The sequence below is a fragment of the Oncorhynchus keta genome, chromosome 32 (genome assembly GCF_023373465.1).
Source record: "Oncorhynchus keta strain PuntledgeMale-10-30-2019 chromosome 32, Oket_V2, whole genome shotgun sequence".
Taxonomy (NCBI): Eukaryota; Metazoa; Chordata; class Actinopteri; order Salmoniformes; family Salmonidae; genus Oncorhynchus; species Oncorhynchus keta.
Genome location: NC_068452.1, coordinates 16,490,858 through 16,508,238, shown reverse-complemented (window position 1 = coordinate 16,508,238; position 17,381 = coordinate 16,490,858).

Sequence of the window (17,381 nt, the reverse complement as noted above, 5' to 3'; positions counted from 1 at the left end):
TGGGACAAAGTTTCAGGTAGCCTTCCATAAGCTTCTCACAATAAGTTGGGTGAATTTTGGCCCATTCCTCCAGACAGAGCTGATGTAACTGAGTTAGGTTTGTAGGCCTCCTTGCTCTCACACGCTTTTTCAGTTCTGCCCACAAACTTTCTATAGGATTGAGGTCAGGGCTTTGTGATTCCCACTCCAATACCTTGCCTATGTTTTCCTTAATCTATTTTGCCACAACTTTGGAAGTATGCTTGGGGTCATTGTCCATTTGGAAGACCCATTTGTGACCAAGCTTTAACTTCCTGACTGATGTCTTGAGATGTTGCTTCAATATATCCACATAATGTTCCTTTCTCATGATGCCATCTATTTTGTGAAGTGCACCAGTCCCTCCTGCAGCAAAGCACTCCCACAACATGATGCTGCCACCCCCGTGCTTCATGGTTGGGATGGTGTTCTTCGGCTTGCAAGCCTCCCCCTTTTCCTCCAAACATAAAGATGGCCAAACAGTTCTATTTGTTTCATCAGACCAGAGGACATTTCTCTAAAAATGATATTTGTCTCATGTGCAGTTGCAAACCGTAGTCTACCGTTTTTATGGTGGTTTTGGAGCAGTGGCTTCTTCCTTGCTGAGTGGCCTTTCAGATTATGTCGCTATAGGACTCGTTTTACTGTAGATATAGATACTTTTGTACTGGTTTCCTCCAGCATCTGCTTTCTGAGCGGTATGACGGCTGCATGGTCCCATGGTATTTACAGATGAACGTGGTACCTTCAGGCGTTTGGAAATTGCTCCCAAGGATGAACCAGACTTGTGGAGGTCTACAATTTTTTCTGAGGTCTTGGCTGATTTCTTTTGATTTTTCCATGATGTCAAGCAAAGAGGCACTCAGTTTGAAGGTAGGCCTTGAAATACATTGTCACGACTTCCGCCGAAGTTGGCTCCCCTGCCTGTTCGGGTGGTGCTCGGCGGTCGTCGTCACCGTCCTACCAACCGCCACCAATCCCTTTTTCGTTGTCTGTTTGTTTTGTTTTATTAGTTGCACCTGTGTCCTTTTGTGTGTGCTTGATGGGCTTCCTTATTTAAAGTATGTTTACCCGCCCTTGTTTTGTGCGGGATTCATTTTGTGTTACGTGTGTGCGTTAGTTAGGTGTGTTCTGGACCTGGCACCCTGTTTTTTGGGTGGTCCATATATTTCCACGCCCTGTGTTGTGGGCTTGTTTGTTTGTGCCGGATTAAAGTGCACTTTTTCCCTGTGGAACTCTCTGCGTCTGAATCCTTCCTCACACTCCTAGTCCCGCGTGACATACATCCACAGGGACACCTCCAATTGACTCAGAAGCTTCTAAAGCCATGACATCATTTTCATCATGACTTCATTTTCATATATATATATATATGAGGTCGACCGATTAATCGGAATGGCCGATTAATTAGGGGCAATTTCAAGTTTTCATAACAATCGGAAATCTGTATTTTTGGACACCGATTTGGCCGTTTTTTTTTTATTTAACTAGGCAAGTCAGTTAAGAACACATTCTTATTTTCAATGATGGCCTAGGAACGGTGGGTTAACTCCCTCATTCAGGGGCAGAACGACAGATTTTTACCTTGTCAGCTCGGGGGATTCAATCTTGCAACCTTACAGTTAACTAGTCCAACGCTCTAACCACCTGATTACATTGCACTCCACGAAGAGCCTGCCTGATACGCGAATGCAGTAAGCCAAGGTAAGTTGCTAGCTAGCATTAAACTTATGTTATAAAAAACAATCAATCAATCATAAATCACAAGATAACTACACATAGTTCATGATATTACTAGTTCATCTAGCGTGTCCTGCGTTTCATATAATCGATGCGGTGCGTATTGTTGCTCCAATGTGTACCTAACCATAAACATCAATGCCTTTCTTAAAATCAATACACAGAAGTATATATTTTTAAACCTGCATATTTAGCTGAAAGAAATCCAGGTTACCAGGCAATATTAACCAGGTGAAATTGTGTCACTTCTCTTGCGTTCATTACACGCAGAGTCAGGGTATATGCAACAGTTTGGGCCGCCTAATTTGCCAGAATTGTACGTAATTATGACATAACATTGAAGGTTGTGCAATGTAACAGGAATATTTGAACTTATGGATGCCCCCCGTTAGATAAAATACAGCATTTATTTCACTGAAAGAATAAAAGTCTTGTTTTCGAGATGATAGTTTCCGGATTCGACCATATTAATGACCTACGGCTCGTATTTCTGTGTGTTAGTTATAACATAATAAGTCTATGGTTTGATAGAGCAGTCTGACTGAGTGATGGTAGGCACCAGCAGGCTCATAAGCATTCATTCAAACAGCACTTTCGTATGTTTTGCCAGCAGCTCGTCGCTGTGTTTCAAGCATTGCGCTGTTTATGACTTCAAGCCTATCAACACCCGAGATTAGGCTGGTGTAAACGATGTGAAATGGCTAGCTAGTTAGCGGGGTGCGCGCTAATAGCGTTTCAAACGTCACTCGCTCTGAGACTTGGAGTGGTTGTTCCCCTGCGGATTTTGTGGAGCGATGGGTAACGCTGCTTCGAGGGTGGTTGTTGTCGTTGTGTTCCTGGTTCGAGCCCAGGTAGAAGCTATACTGTTACACTGGAAATACTAAAGTGCCTATAAGAAGATCCAATAGGTTAATGAAATACAAATGGTAAAGAGAGAAATAGTCCTAGAATTCCTATATACAACCTAAAACGTCTTACCTGGGAATATTGAAGACTCATGTTAAAAGGAACCACCAGCTTTCATATGTTCTCATGTTCTGAGCAAGGAACTTAAACGTTAGCTTTCTTACATGGCACATATTGCACTTTTACTTTCTTCTCCAACACTTTTTTTTGCATTATTTAAACCAAATGGAATATGTTTCATTATTTATTTGATGCTAAATTGATTTTATTGATGTATTATATTAAGTTACAATAAGTGTTCATTCAGTATTGTTGTAATTGTCATTATTCAAAAATATAATAAAATACAACATTTTGGTCCTCCAATAATCGGTATCGGCGTTGAAAAATCATAATCGGTTGACCTCTAATATATATACACACACGTAATAATGATAATTACAACAATACTGAATGAACAATGAACACTTTTATTTTAACTTAATATAATACATAAAATCTATTTAGTCTCAAATAAATAATGAAACATGTTCAATTTGGTTTAAATAACGCAAAAACAGTGTTGGAGAAGAAAGTAAAAGCTAACGTTTAACATGAGAACACGTGAAAGCAGGTGGTTCAATATTCCCAGTTCTTCAATATTCTCGGTTAAGAAGTTTTTTAAGTTGTAGTTATTATAGGAATTATGACGATTTGACTATTTCTCTCTATACCATTTGTATTTAATATACCTTTGACTATTCGATGTTCTTATAGGCACTTTAGCATTGCCAGCCTAATCTCGGGAGTTGATAGGCTTGAAGTCATAAACAGCGCTGTGCTTCAAGCATTGCTAAGAGCTGCTGGTAAAATGCAGTAAAGTGCTGTTTGAATGAATGCTCACGAGCCTGCTGATGCCTACCATTTTCAGTCAGACTGCTCTATCACATCATAAACTTTGTAACTGACAGTTAACCTGTAAGTCTATGTTGTTGTTTTTTGTTTGAATTGTTTACGTGTTCGCTATGCGGGGGAAATGATAAGACAAGCGAAACTACGTAGGTAATAACTGTTCTAACGGGGATCATTATTGTAGCAACACACCTTTGGAGGGAAGGCAATCCCGCGCTGTGTTACCTAAATTTTCATGTCATCGGGTGTAGTTCGTAAAGGTTGAAGTGTGTATGTTAGGATGGTAACATTATAATAATTAAGGAAGAAATGTGAATTCATGCCAGGAATACTAAGTGTGAAGTTTGATTTCCTCCCTTCTGTAATAAGCAGCCAATGAGGTATTTTTCCTTTATTCATGTGTTTAATCTGATACTGTTATAGCTCCGGCTAAACTGTTTATGTATGTAAGCACTTCAGTGTGATACCAAGCTAATAAATCACTCGTAAGATAAGGTTGTAAGAGTGTGCTTAACTGTATTTTCATTAACTTTATAGTTCTCACGGAAGGTGATAATTCTGACTAAAACTACAGAATAAAGCCGCCAGGTAAAATCAAGGAACGGTTGTGCTCGTTGTTACTGGAGGGAGCTCCAGACTTGCCTAACTAAGAATTTGTTCTTAACTGACCTGCCTAGTTAAATAAAGGTTTAAAAAAATCATTAACTAGATTACCCCGGATACCAGACGTAGAATGTAGTCATTGAGGAGAATTAATCAAAAAATCTATTGACTTTCAGAAATGACTTTGTTTAGACATCCAGCCTTTATTGTAGTTTCATCACCAGAGACAAGTCTTCAAATGCACAGTATTTATTTATTCGGGGTGGTACATGCATTCACACAGTCTTGATTTATAGGATCGTGCCCACTATATGGTTGATATGTCAAGTGATAAAATCCCAAATGATCAATTAAAAGTTTATTGAAAAACTGCACTTGTCCTCATGTGAAAATTACAAATCAAAGTTTATATTCATATAGCACATTTCTTACAACAAATGCATTGTACCCAGCCAAAGACTACAACCCTTTGTTCCGAGAGACCACGGGGGAGGCTCTTCAGTGGCAAAGGAACTGTCTCTGGAGCAGGTTCAATGGAATGGCATGGCTCCTCGAACCTGAGGCAGAACAATCGCTACCCTCCCTGCCATCCCGGTCGGTACCGGACATTTATAAAAAATATTTTAAAAACAAGGGCACCTGGGGCATGCAAGCATTCTGGCTGGCATGGCGCTGTCTTGTTTTACAGCAGGAGGCTATACGCCAGGCAACAGTTGGGTGAAAAATGGGTGAATCTTTCCTTGAAGTACTTTACACCACTTAATGTTTAGGCACCCCATCTAATATCAATGAATACATCCCAAAGAGCATCTCTACCAAATTGTCTACTGTGTAACGGTTTCATCACTTCTTGATGCTAAGTCCCTGGATAGATGGTTAGCTAAAAGAGTTAAGGTTAGAGGAAGGATTAGCTAACATGCTAAGTAGCTAAAAAGTAGTAAGTACTTCCAAGTTGCTATTTAGCTAAAAAGCTAAAGTTGTCCGTGATGAGATTCAAACCTTTGGGTTGCTAGACGTTCGCGTTATACATCCACCCTGACCAACCACCCTTTTTTCCCTGAAAGGTTATGACCCTTTTTTTCAATTTTTGCCTAAAATGACATACGCAAATCTAACTGCCTGTAGCTCAGGACCTGAAGCAAGGATATGCATATTCTTGATACCATTAGAAAGGAAACACTTTGAAGTTTGTGGAAATGTGAAATTAATGTAGGAGAATAACACATTAGATCTGGTCAAATATAATAAAGAAAAAAAAGTGTTAAAAAAAAATACATTTGTCCCATCTTTGAAATGGAAGAGAAAGGCCATAATGTACTATTCCAGGTTAGGCGCACTTTAGGTTTTGGCTACTAGATGGCAGCAGTGTATGTGCAAAGTTTTAGACTGATTCAATGAACCATTACATTTCTGTTCGGGGGGCACCGATAGAGATTCATTTTTAATTTAGCACCACTTCTGGGATGTTTTCATATAACCTGAAGAGTGTTTGTACCAAATTTCATGTTTTTATCCTCTTTATTTTTTTTATTTTTTTTCCCTCACTAAGGGCCCGGACTTATCAATACGTGTATTTATGGTTGATGACCATTGACCAAGATTATTGATAAAGTAAAGCATGGACTATTTCTAAACATTTTGTATGGCACTGATATGTTAATGTAAACATCTAAACAATGTAAGCATAGAAAGACAGGATGTACAGTTGTGCTGTTTTCTTGAGAGTGAAAAAATGTATAAAGATGCAGGACAATGGCATTAATTTCCTCCACGAGGCAGTGTATCAGTCATGAAACACTAGATGGCGCCAAAAGACTATCGAGATTAGAACAATGACGACTACTACTACTACTACTGTACCTCTCCACTCAACATATGCAGCTTGTATTTCCATGTAGCATTCCTATAGACCTGATTTGGCACCCTGCTGCTATACACGTTTTCATATCCAGATAACCACACCCTTGCTCTTCACGTACAAACATAATATCCACATACAGCAACATACATATTATTCTTGAAGTCGTAACTTCTAAATGTGCTTATGACATTCAAAATAGATGAGTGATCAGGCCAGAAGAGCAGGGTCCATTGTTCTCTCTTAGCCATCTTGCAGTTATCGCCCAGAGATAACACAACAAAGGTCACGACATATAGCACACATCAGGCCCATCATATCCTGGCAACATATACTTTCTTCACAGCTGCTGGAGAATAATGCTATAGGGGAATGAGGAATGTTTTTAAATGATTGTCCAGTGTCAGAGTGAAAAGGGTAGCCGAATAATAATCACACTAAGCGTGAGAGTTACATACCGTACTGCTGGACATGTTTTACCGTACTGCTGGACATATATTCTAATGTATGTCCTCTAGATGGTAGAGGAGAGCTATCGGTGTTCAGTTTGAAAACCCATGTCTGAAATTCTTCATGCGTGTTTGACGAAATGAAGAGTCACAACTTACATGATTGTTTCCTCATATTAATGAAATCAATCTATTTTATGTCACATTGTAGGGAAAACACAGCACTAAACTAGGATGATTAACATGCCCCAGGTTCATGTTTATTCTGCCAATAGACATTTCAACAACAACACTTACATCTGTGAATTATGACCAGATTGACCAGATGTCCCCCAAAAATGTTTTAAAGCACATGAACCTGTAATCAAATGCTGTCAAATGAAATCTCCAGAATAGATTCAAATGTCCTAGCTTACACCACATCTTTAAAAAAAAAAAAAAAGTGTTGTTCCACGACTAAAAACTGGGTCATTGTGTGTGCATGCTTCTGGATATTTTTGTTACCAGTAATACGAGCTTGTCTTTTAATCACAAATCCATTTGCTGTTAGCACAGGGCAGGCTATTTCTGAGGTTTATAAAACTATCCTCAGTTTTCCCACGGTGTGGCTAAAGCACTATAATACCAGCACCAGCAGAGCCACATGGCCTAAGCCAAAGGCACATTAGCCTCGGTTCCTCTCAGACCAGTTAAGGTTCCACATTGTGACATAACCTTCTGGCCCATTGAGGGAGTATTGTTGAATAAGTGAAATGTTGCAGCAAGTGAAGACTGACGGATGATACAGTGTCATGACACAGGCCGCCTCAGTATGTTAGACAATGTACAGTATCTGATGCTGTCTGGACCAAAAGAGTACGGCATGTCATACTATTTCTGGCCAGAACAGCAGATACATGGGTGACATATAGAGGGGGCGGCAGGTAGCCTAGTGGTTAAAGCATTGGACAAGTAACCGAAAGGTTGAATCTCCGAGCTGACAAGGTAAAAACCTGTCATTTTGCCCCTGAACAAGGCAGTTAACCCACTGTTCCTAGGCCATCATTGAAAATAATTTGTTCTTAACTGACTTGCCTAGTTAAATAAAAGGTCAAAAATAAATATCGAAGGACGCTGTTTCGCTCGCTCGGGTTCTATCTCTGGTGATATATTTTCTGTAGAGAGGAAGAGGCAAATCGAGAGGCCAACATCTGTCCAGTATAAGCCCAATGGGTTCCATGGGAATAATATGCTTGTCACTTGCTTTCGGGACAAAGACTCCTATTGTTTGGGTGGAGACATGAGCATCTCGTCATTATATACATATCTCTGGTTTCAGCCTCTTGGGAATTGGAAAGGAAAGTTGGCAGGTGCACAGCGCACTGTGAGGATGTTGGATTTCCCAAAATTAAATTGAAGTTTCGCCAAAATGATATAATTACTGCCTTCTAAATAAAAGCATTCAAAATACCTCACCAGGGAGCTTGACTTAGCCACAGAGGATCATTTTTTACTGTGAATTGTTTCAAATCACAAGTGTGTTTGGGAAGCGCATGTAGAAATGGTATTTTTATTTAACTAGGCAAGTTAGTTACACAAATTCTTACTTACAATGACGGCCTACCAAAAGGCAAAAGGCCTCCTGCTGGGACGAAGGCTGGGATTATTTTTAAAAACAATATAGTACAAAACACACATCACGACAAGAGAGACACCACAACACTACATAAAGAGAGACCTAAGACAACAACATAGCATGGCAGCAACACATAACACAGCATGGTAGCAACACAACATGGCCGCAGGGATCTCAGATAGGGGGGAGTGAGGCCTAATTTTAATTTTGCACGCCCAATTTTTCAGTTTTTGATTTGTTAAAAAAGTTTGAAATATCCAATAAATGTCGTTCCACTTCATGATTGTGTACCACTTGTTGTTGATTCTTCACAAAAAAATACAGTTTTATATCTTTATGTTTGAAGCCTGAAATGTGGCAAAAGGTCGCAAGGTTCAAGGGGGCCGAATACTTTCGCAAGGCACTGTAAATGGATGAGAGAGCTTCCTACTGCCTGAGCTATGTTGTTGATGTAAATTGAGAAGAGTGTGGCCTAGGATCGAGCATTGGGGTTCTGCCTTGGTGACAGGCAGTGGCTGAGACAGCATATGTTCTGACTTTGTACACTACACTCTTTGAAAGAGGTAGTTAGCAAACCAGGCCAAAAGACCCCTCAGAGACACCAATACTCCTTAGCTGGCTCACAATAATGGATTGGTCTATCGAATCAAAAGCTTTGGCCAAGTCAATAAAAATAGCAACATTGCTTAGAATCAAGGGCAATGATGACATCATTTAGGACCTATAAGGTTGCAGTGACACATCCATAACCTGAGCAGAAACCAGATTGCATACCAGAGAGAATACTATAGACATCAAGAAAACCAGTCAGTTGATTATTGGAAAGTTTTTCCAACAGTTTTGATAAAATTGACCTTGATCTCCCCCTTTGAATAAGAGGTGCACTGTGGTTGCCTTCCAAGCAATGGAAACCTCCCCAGAGAGGAGAGACAGGTTAAAAAAGGTCAGAGATAGGCTTGGCGATGATAAGATCTAAGACATCTGGTCAAGTTTAAAGAGCTCCTTTAGCACCTTAGACTCAGTGACGGCCTGCAGGGAGAAACTTTGTATTGGTACAGGGGGAAAAGAGGGAGGAGCATCGGCCTTATCACATTAGAAGGGGTGGGAGATGAGGAGCTGTTGGACAGGCAATGAGGCATGGCTGAGTCAAATAGAAATCCTGACTTAATGAAGTGGTGATTAAAGAGCTCAGTCATTTGCTCCTTGTCAGTAGCAACCACATCATCAACATTAAGGGACATGGGAAGCTGGGTTTATTCTCCAGGTCTTTTACCATTTTCCAGAAATTCTTGGGGTTCGACCCATAGAGAGAACTGCTCCTTACCTCTTATGACTCCCCATCCCGGATCCGGGATCGTGACTACTGCTCAAGCTCATTACCATAATGCAACGTTAACGATTTCTGAAAATCGCAAATGAAATGAAATAAATATGCCTGTTCTCAAGCTTAGCCTTTTCTTAACAACACTGTCATCTCAGATTTTCAAAATATGCTTTTGAACCATAGAAAATCAATCATTTGTGTAAGACTGTTGATGGCTAGCTTTGCATTTAGCACGCAACATATTCACAAAAACCAGCAAAGGAATCAAATAAAATAATTTACCTTTGAAGAACTTCAGATGTTTCAATGAGGAGACTCTCAGTTACATAGCAGATGTCCAGTTTTTCCTGAAAGATTCTTTGTGTAGGACAAATCGCTCCGTTTTGTTACTACACATTTGGCTACCGAAACGAACCGAAAATTCAGTCACCTAAACGTCAAACTTTTTTCCGAATTAACTCCATAATATCGACCGAAACATGGCAAACGTTGTTTGAATCAATCCTCAAGGTGTTTTGTCAAATATCTCTTCATATTGATATGCCATTCGTGGAAGCATGGTTTTTCTCAGAATCCCATGGAAAAATACCAGCAGCTGAGTTTTGCGCACCAATTTCCACGCAGGACACCGTGCGGACACTTGGCAAATGTAGTCTCTTATGGTCAATCTTCCAATGATATGCCTGCAAATACGTCACAATGCTGCAGACCCCTTGGGGAAACGATAGAAAGGGTAGGCTCATTCCTGTCGCATTCACAGCCATATAAGGAGACAATGCAAAACGTAGCTTCAGAAATCCTGTTCATTTCCTGGTTGCAGAAACATCTTGGTTTTGCCTGAAGCTTTTGTTCTAGGGCACTCACAGTGAAAATCTTTGCAGTTCTGGAAACGTCAGTGTTTTCTTTCCAAAGCTATCAATTCCATGCATAGTCGAGCATCTTTTCGTGACAAAATATTGCGCTTAAAACGGGCACGTCTTTTTATCCAAAAATGAAATACTGCCCCTAGCTCTTTAGTGGGAACATTTTGGTCAACATCCGCTGAATTGCAGAGCGCCAATTTCAAATTAAATTACTAAAAATATTATAATTTTCATGAAATCACAAGTGCAATATATCAAAACACGGCTTAGCTTGTTGTTAATCCACCTGGCATGTCAGATTTTTAAAAACTTTACATCGAAAGCTATCCAAGCGTTTATGTTAGGACAGCTCTCTCAGCAGACAAAACATTACAAACAGCTAGCAGCAAAGTCGATTGGTCACGAAAGTCAGAAAATAAATCAAATGAATCGCTTGCCTTTGATGATCTTTGGATGTTTGCACTTACGAGACTCCCAGTTACACAATAAATGTTAGTTTTGTTCTATAAAGATTATTTTATATCCAAAAACCTCCATTTGGTTGGCGTGTTTTGTTCAATAATCCACAGGCTCGTGCAGGTCACGACAGGCAGACAAATTCCAAATAGTATCCGTAAAGTTTGTAGAAACATGTCAAACGTTTTTTATAATCAATCCTCGGGTTGTTTTTACAATAAATAATAAATAATATTTAAACCGGACGATAGCTTTTTCAATAGGAGAGAGAGAGAAAAGGTCTGCTCCAAGCTGCTCGCGCATGCAAAAATCTAAGGACACCCAGCTATCCACTGACGCGATGTGATCATTCGCGCTCATTTTTCAGAATAAATACCTGAAACTATGTCTAAAGACTGTTCACACCATGTGGAAGTCATAGGGAAAGGAATCTGGTTGATATCCCTCTAAATGGAGGGATGTTATGCAATGGAACAGAGGTTTTAGAAAAACAGCTCTTCCTGGTTGGATTTTCCTCAGGTTTTCGCCTGCAATATCAGTTCTGTAATAATCACAGACAATATTTTGACAGTTTTGGAAACTATCGGATGGAAAACACACATTTAGGTGACTGTGAGACTTAAAATTGAATTTCACAGATTTATCCAAAATGCATATTCTAGCTTCTGGGCCTCAGAAATAGGCAGTTTCATTTGGGTACGTTTTTCATCCAAACATCAAAATACTGCCCCCTAGTCTCAAGAGATTAACTCACCACGTACACAACACATTTATTCTTTGCCTCACACAAGTCAACAAAGTCTGCTTTTCTAACATCCATTGTGAATGAAAAAAATGTGATTGTGACATCCATTGCCTATTTGAGAAATCTTTCCAACACTCCCAGCCTCGCTAATCAACTAGCCTTGGTGTGAAAGAGCAAAATATCATGATCTGATGATCCCATATATCCAGTGGAAACGTCCAGTGGAAACGTCCCACCTGGACGAGACTGATGGGCTGGCCGAGATACAGGCCGTGACAAGCCGGTTGGGAGTAACATTCCGACAAACCGGCAGAAGCATGGGAGCCTGGTGATCTGTCATAGGCATGAAAACCTGTCGGTCCCGTTGAGGCGTGGGAGCCCGATGAACCGGCTGAGGCGTAGACACCTGACGAGCTGGCTGAGGCGTAAAAACCTGACGTTCCGGCTGACGTGGCATGGGCGCCTGCTGAGTCCTAACCGGGGTATGGAAACCTCTCAAGCCAGCTAGGGTGTGGAAGCCCGACGAGTCAGCTGAAGCACCCCCGGTTCCATCGGCGGTGGCGCCTGGCGTCAGAACAAGGGGAAACAAAACAACATGACGACAATAAATGCAGAAGCAGGGAACAGAGCTGTGGAACAGACAGATATAGGGAGGTAATAATACAGGTGATTGAGTCCAATGATTTGCTGATGCGCGTGACGAGGGAAGCAGGAGTGTGTAATGCTGGGCAGCCAAGCGTCCTCGAGCGCCAGGGAGGGAGAGTGGGAGCAGGTGTGACATGGCTGGACCCTGTGATATTTTGAAACAATGTTGAACTTCACTAGCAATAGCTCAAATCAAGACAGATGGAAAGGGAGGGAGACAGGCGGAGAAGAGAGATGAATGTGATTGTAAGAACCAGAATTTTCATCAGAATTTTCTACTGTTTTTATTTGTCGGCTTTAGGCCTATGTATTTTACTTAGTTGTTGATGGAAGGTATAGGCCTACTGCTGTATTGGTCTATAGGCTATCTCTGAGTTCTATATGCTCATTTCTTTAGCTGCCAATGGACCAAAGTGTATTAAATGTGGCCATGTCGCCATAGTTTAATTTTCAGCCACAAATACAAACATACGCTTTGGCCTATAGCCTGGTCCCACATTTTTTGGTGCAGTCTGTCAACAACCAGTGGAATTGGCTGACTGCACAAACAAATAGGACAAGGCTTACTTTCACCTTCCAAATCCAATGTTGTGTAAGGTAAAGGGGATACCTGCACAACTAACTACATTCAACGGAAATGTGTATTTTGCAGTTAACACAACCCCTCTGAATCTGAGATGTGTGTGTGTGTGTGGCTGGGGGTAATCAACATCATCAGTGCCCAAGGGCAGTTGTTGGGTGTTAAATGCCTTGCTCAAGGGCAGAACAGCAGATCTTTCCACCTTGCCAGTTCGGGGATTCGAACCAGCAAACGTTTGGTTAACCGCTAGGCTACCTGCCGCTCTACTCTAGATGGCTGACCAATAAATGTCACTACACACTCACACAAATTACAAGTTTGACAATGACACTCATTGCTTTCCTATCAACCTTCATGTAGCAAGGACACTTCTATTCAATGTCTCACTTCACCTTATGCTAGCTACAGCAGGACATGTTCAAGTGTTTTTTCTGTTATCTCACCCACAGCTAGTAATCTCATTCAGCACTGTGCATGACATTGGGATCTTGTTGAATATGGTTGAAGTGATTGAGATGAGTGAGATGTAGGACTGAGTGGGTACCCTCTAGCCTGGGTACATTGTCATCAAGTGTCCTTCGAATGTCAACACTGTGTCACTTAAGAGGAGAGAGAGAGCTTCAGTTCTCTTTGTTATGCATACACACTCAAATTCAACTCACCTCAGACCCCACCCCAGGGCTCACTCCAGTGCTCCCATATGTTTTTGTATTGGAGGTCAGAGATACCAGCTACCCCTTGTCTGCAGAGCAGGGGCCAGCCTGCCACAATTTGTTGAAGTTATCTTCCTATCTTTCTTTCTCTACACGTTTTTTGTTCTTACTTCTTGTACCCCGCTCTTTAGGGGTAAGGGGAAATACTCACTGAAAGCACCACAGCATAATGGCTGATGATGTTTTATCACAAATCAATCATAATACACAAAACAAAAATATAAACACAACCTGTACAGTGCTGGTCCCATGATTCATGAGCTGAAATGCATTTCTCTTTTGCCAAGATAGTCCATCCACCTGACAGGTGTGACATATCAAGAAGCTGATTAAACAGCATGATCATTACACAGGTGCAACTTGTGATGGGGACAATAAAAGGCCACTTTAAAATGTGCAGTTTTGTTGCACAACACAATGACACAGATGTGTCAAGTTCAGGGATCGTGCAAATGGCATGTGGACTGCAGGAATGTCCACCGGAGCTGTTGCCAGAGAATTTTATATTAATTTCTCTACCATAAGCTGCCTCCAACCATCGTTTCAGAGAATTTGTCAGTACGTCCAACAGGACTAACAACCGCAGACCACGTGTAACCACACCAGCCCAGGACCTCCACATCCGGCTTCTTCCCTTGTGGGATCGTCTGAGGGGGTGCTGAGGAGTGTTTCTGTCTGTAATAATGCCCTTTTGTGGGGAAAAACTAATTCTGGTTGGCAGTGTGTGAGCCTATGCCCTCCCAGGCCCACCAATGGCTGCACCCCTGTCCAGTCATGCGAAATCCATAGATTAGGGCCTAGTGAATTTATTTGAATCGACTTCCAATTTATTAACTGTAACTCAGTAAAATATTTCACATTTTTGAATGTTACATTTATATATTTTTTCAATATAGAATCAAATGCCTGTAGCGGCTCAGGGTTGTATGTGTAATTCTCTATACAGTACTATACAATACCGACAATTACTACTCAGTCTTCCTACTGGATAGAACAGCAGCCTCTGGTAAGACACGGGGTGGGGGCCTATGCATATATGTACAGCTGGTGCACAATATCTAAGGAAGTTTCTAAAACCACACTAAATGAGCCGTATCCCGCCATAAGCACGTGACAAATAAACTTTGATTTGGTGTTGGAGTCGTGCCTGGCCGTGCAGTCATGAGCGAACAGGGAATACAGGAGGGGACTGAACACGTACACCTGAAGGGCCCCCGTGTTGAGGATCAGTGTGGCAGATGTGTTGTTACCTACCCTTACCACCTGGGGCTGGCCCGGACCTTTACAGTGAAATGCTTACTTACAGGCTCTAACCAATAGTGCAAAAAAGGTGTTAGATGAACAATAGGTAAGTAGTAGGTAAGTCAACTTTATAGAGTTGACTCTTGTAAAGTCTTTGTAACATAGAGAGTCTGGTAACATCGAAAGGTGGGAAACGGAACCATATTTCGATAATCCAACCAGTTGAAAATATGCATTGGTACTTAATGAATATGATCTCAGATCAGTTGTTGTCTGAGACATTACTACTAATGACAGGATGACATAAACTGTATCTTGGAAAGTCGACACATTCTAGTTATCAGATTCACATGGAATTGTTGTGCAATTTAAATGTTTAAACATGAAACTATTTGAAATGATGAAATGTAATTTTAGCTTCTTAAATGAGAGAACGGTTTGTCATAGAGAAACTTTGCTCACTCAGAGGCCCCTCCCAAGTGAACAGACTTTGGTTGTAAACTATGAAACACATCCTTCTTTCACCACTATATAAACCCGTTGACGAAAATTCAACTTTCTGTTCCGAGAACGTGAAGATGATGGTCCTATGTTAAAAGGGCTCAGATAATAACCTAACGAAATTAGCATTGTGTTCAATGTGAATCGACACGCTGAAAGGATGAATTTCAACTATACCAGCCAGAATATAGCACAAGCTTAAAAGTATGGCAACTTGGTATGAACTTTGAACTCTTATTCACTCCAGAAGTGATCCCTCCTAGCCATTGAGTTAGCAGCAGCCGCTGTAAAACGTGGGCTAGGAAAGGACGGACGACGTATCCAGTCTAACACACACAACGATACTACAACGAAGACAGTTTACCACCAAAGACATTCTTCAGAGAACAAGAGATTCATGCCGGACAACCCGGCCTTCTATCTACGACCAATTTACCAAAGGGGCAGCTCAGAATAAATATTTATTGCATTTTCCTTTGTCAAATGGGTGGTTATTTAGAATGCATAAGATACTGTATTTACGATAGCATAGCTTCCTATGGCCCGATAGAGACAACATATTTTTGTTCCTCAGTCTTCCTGCTCTTTCATTCAAAACCCAACCCCCTTTCTTTGTGTAACCAGCAGTCATATCAGTTCCGTCCGCTAGGGACGTTTTCCTTTATGACATAATTTGTAATCAATGTATGATCCATTCTGTGTAGATGTAATTCTGTGTGATTATTTAGGTGTTTAGTAAATAATTAAACCAAATTTTGTATTGCTGATTCAACTTGTTAGCCAGGGTTCGTGAAGATAACCAAGAATTTACAACTTTCAGATGAGACTGAATAAAGTGACGATTAAATATTGACTGCTACAGATGTAAAAGATTACTAGGTCTTAAGAGTTTATTCGGAAGATGACAGCTCTATAAACATTATTTTGTGGTGCCCCGACTTTCTAGTTAATTACATTTACCTGATTAAGCTAATCAGGTAATATTAATTACAGAGAAATTATTTTAGAGAATAGCATGTCATATCACTTAATTCGGCATAGCCAAAGACACGACAATGCATAGACGATGAACAGCAGTAGCGTAAAAGAGGGGTTGGCGGGTTGTGGGTGGCGGGACACAATGCAGATAGCCTGGTTAGCCAATGTGCGGGAGCACTGGTTGGTCAGCCCATTTGAGGTAGTATGTACATGAATGTATAGTTAAAGTGACTATGCATATATGATAAACAGAGAGTAACAGCAGCGTAAAAAGAGGGGTTAGGGGGGGCACACAATGCAAATTGTCCGGGTAGCCATTTGATTACCCGTTCAGGAGTCTTATGGCTTGGGGGTAAAAGATGTTGAGAAGCCTTTTTGTCCTAGACTTGGCACTCCGGTACCGCTTGCCATGCGGTAGGAGAGAGAACAGTCTATGACTGGGGTGGCTGGGGTCTTTGACAATTTTTAGGGCCTTCCTCTGATACTGCCTGGTGTAGAGGTCCTGGATGGCAGGCAGCTTAGCCCCAGTGATGTACTGGACCGTACGCACTACCCTCTGTAGTGCCTTGCGGTCAGAGGCCGAGCAATTGCCGTACCAGGCAGTAATGCAACCCGCCAGGATGCTCTCGATGTTGCAGCTGTAGAACCTTTTGAGAATCTCAGATAAATGAATTAAATTCAATGCATTTGACCCCTCCAGAGTGACAGGAATTTAAAGAATAGGAGGATCTTTGTCAACCCCAATAGATTACTTATTCAAGTAGCGTTTCAAGTCTGGGAAACAACCTACTTGTACTGACCCGATTTTACTTCCCTTTTATTGTCTGTTTGTAAAGTCAAGTTTCTTCTGGTCTCTATCCAACAACTCAAAAAACAAATGCTTCATATGCATACTTTTAAAGCAAAATGAAGAAATTGTAACCGTTCAACCGTTTTCTATCACTATCATTTCAGATTTTTAAAAATGATATAAAGACTGTCAGAATAACAGAGCTTTTTAGTGCTTTCGGGCTATTTCCCTCCCCCAGCTAGTAGTGGGTGTTTTTCTTTTGGATTTGGAAGAAGATTCCTGTTTTTTTGGAGGGCATTTTTGACAAAATCCGGCTGCTTATGTGTTTTGCCACACATTGAACAGCAATTTGTCATGCCACCTGCTGCGTCTGACAACATCTATACACTATTTGAAATTTCAGGGAGTTGATAATGAACCTTTGACAGAGAAAAGTTTAGAATAGGTGTTCCATGCGCTGATGA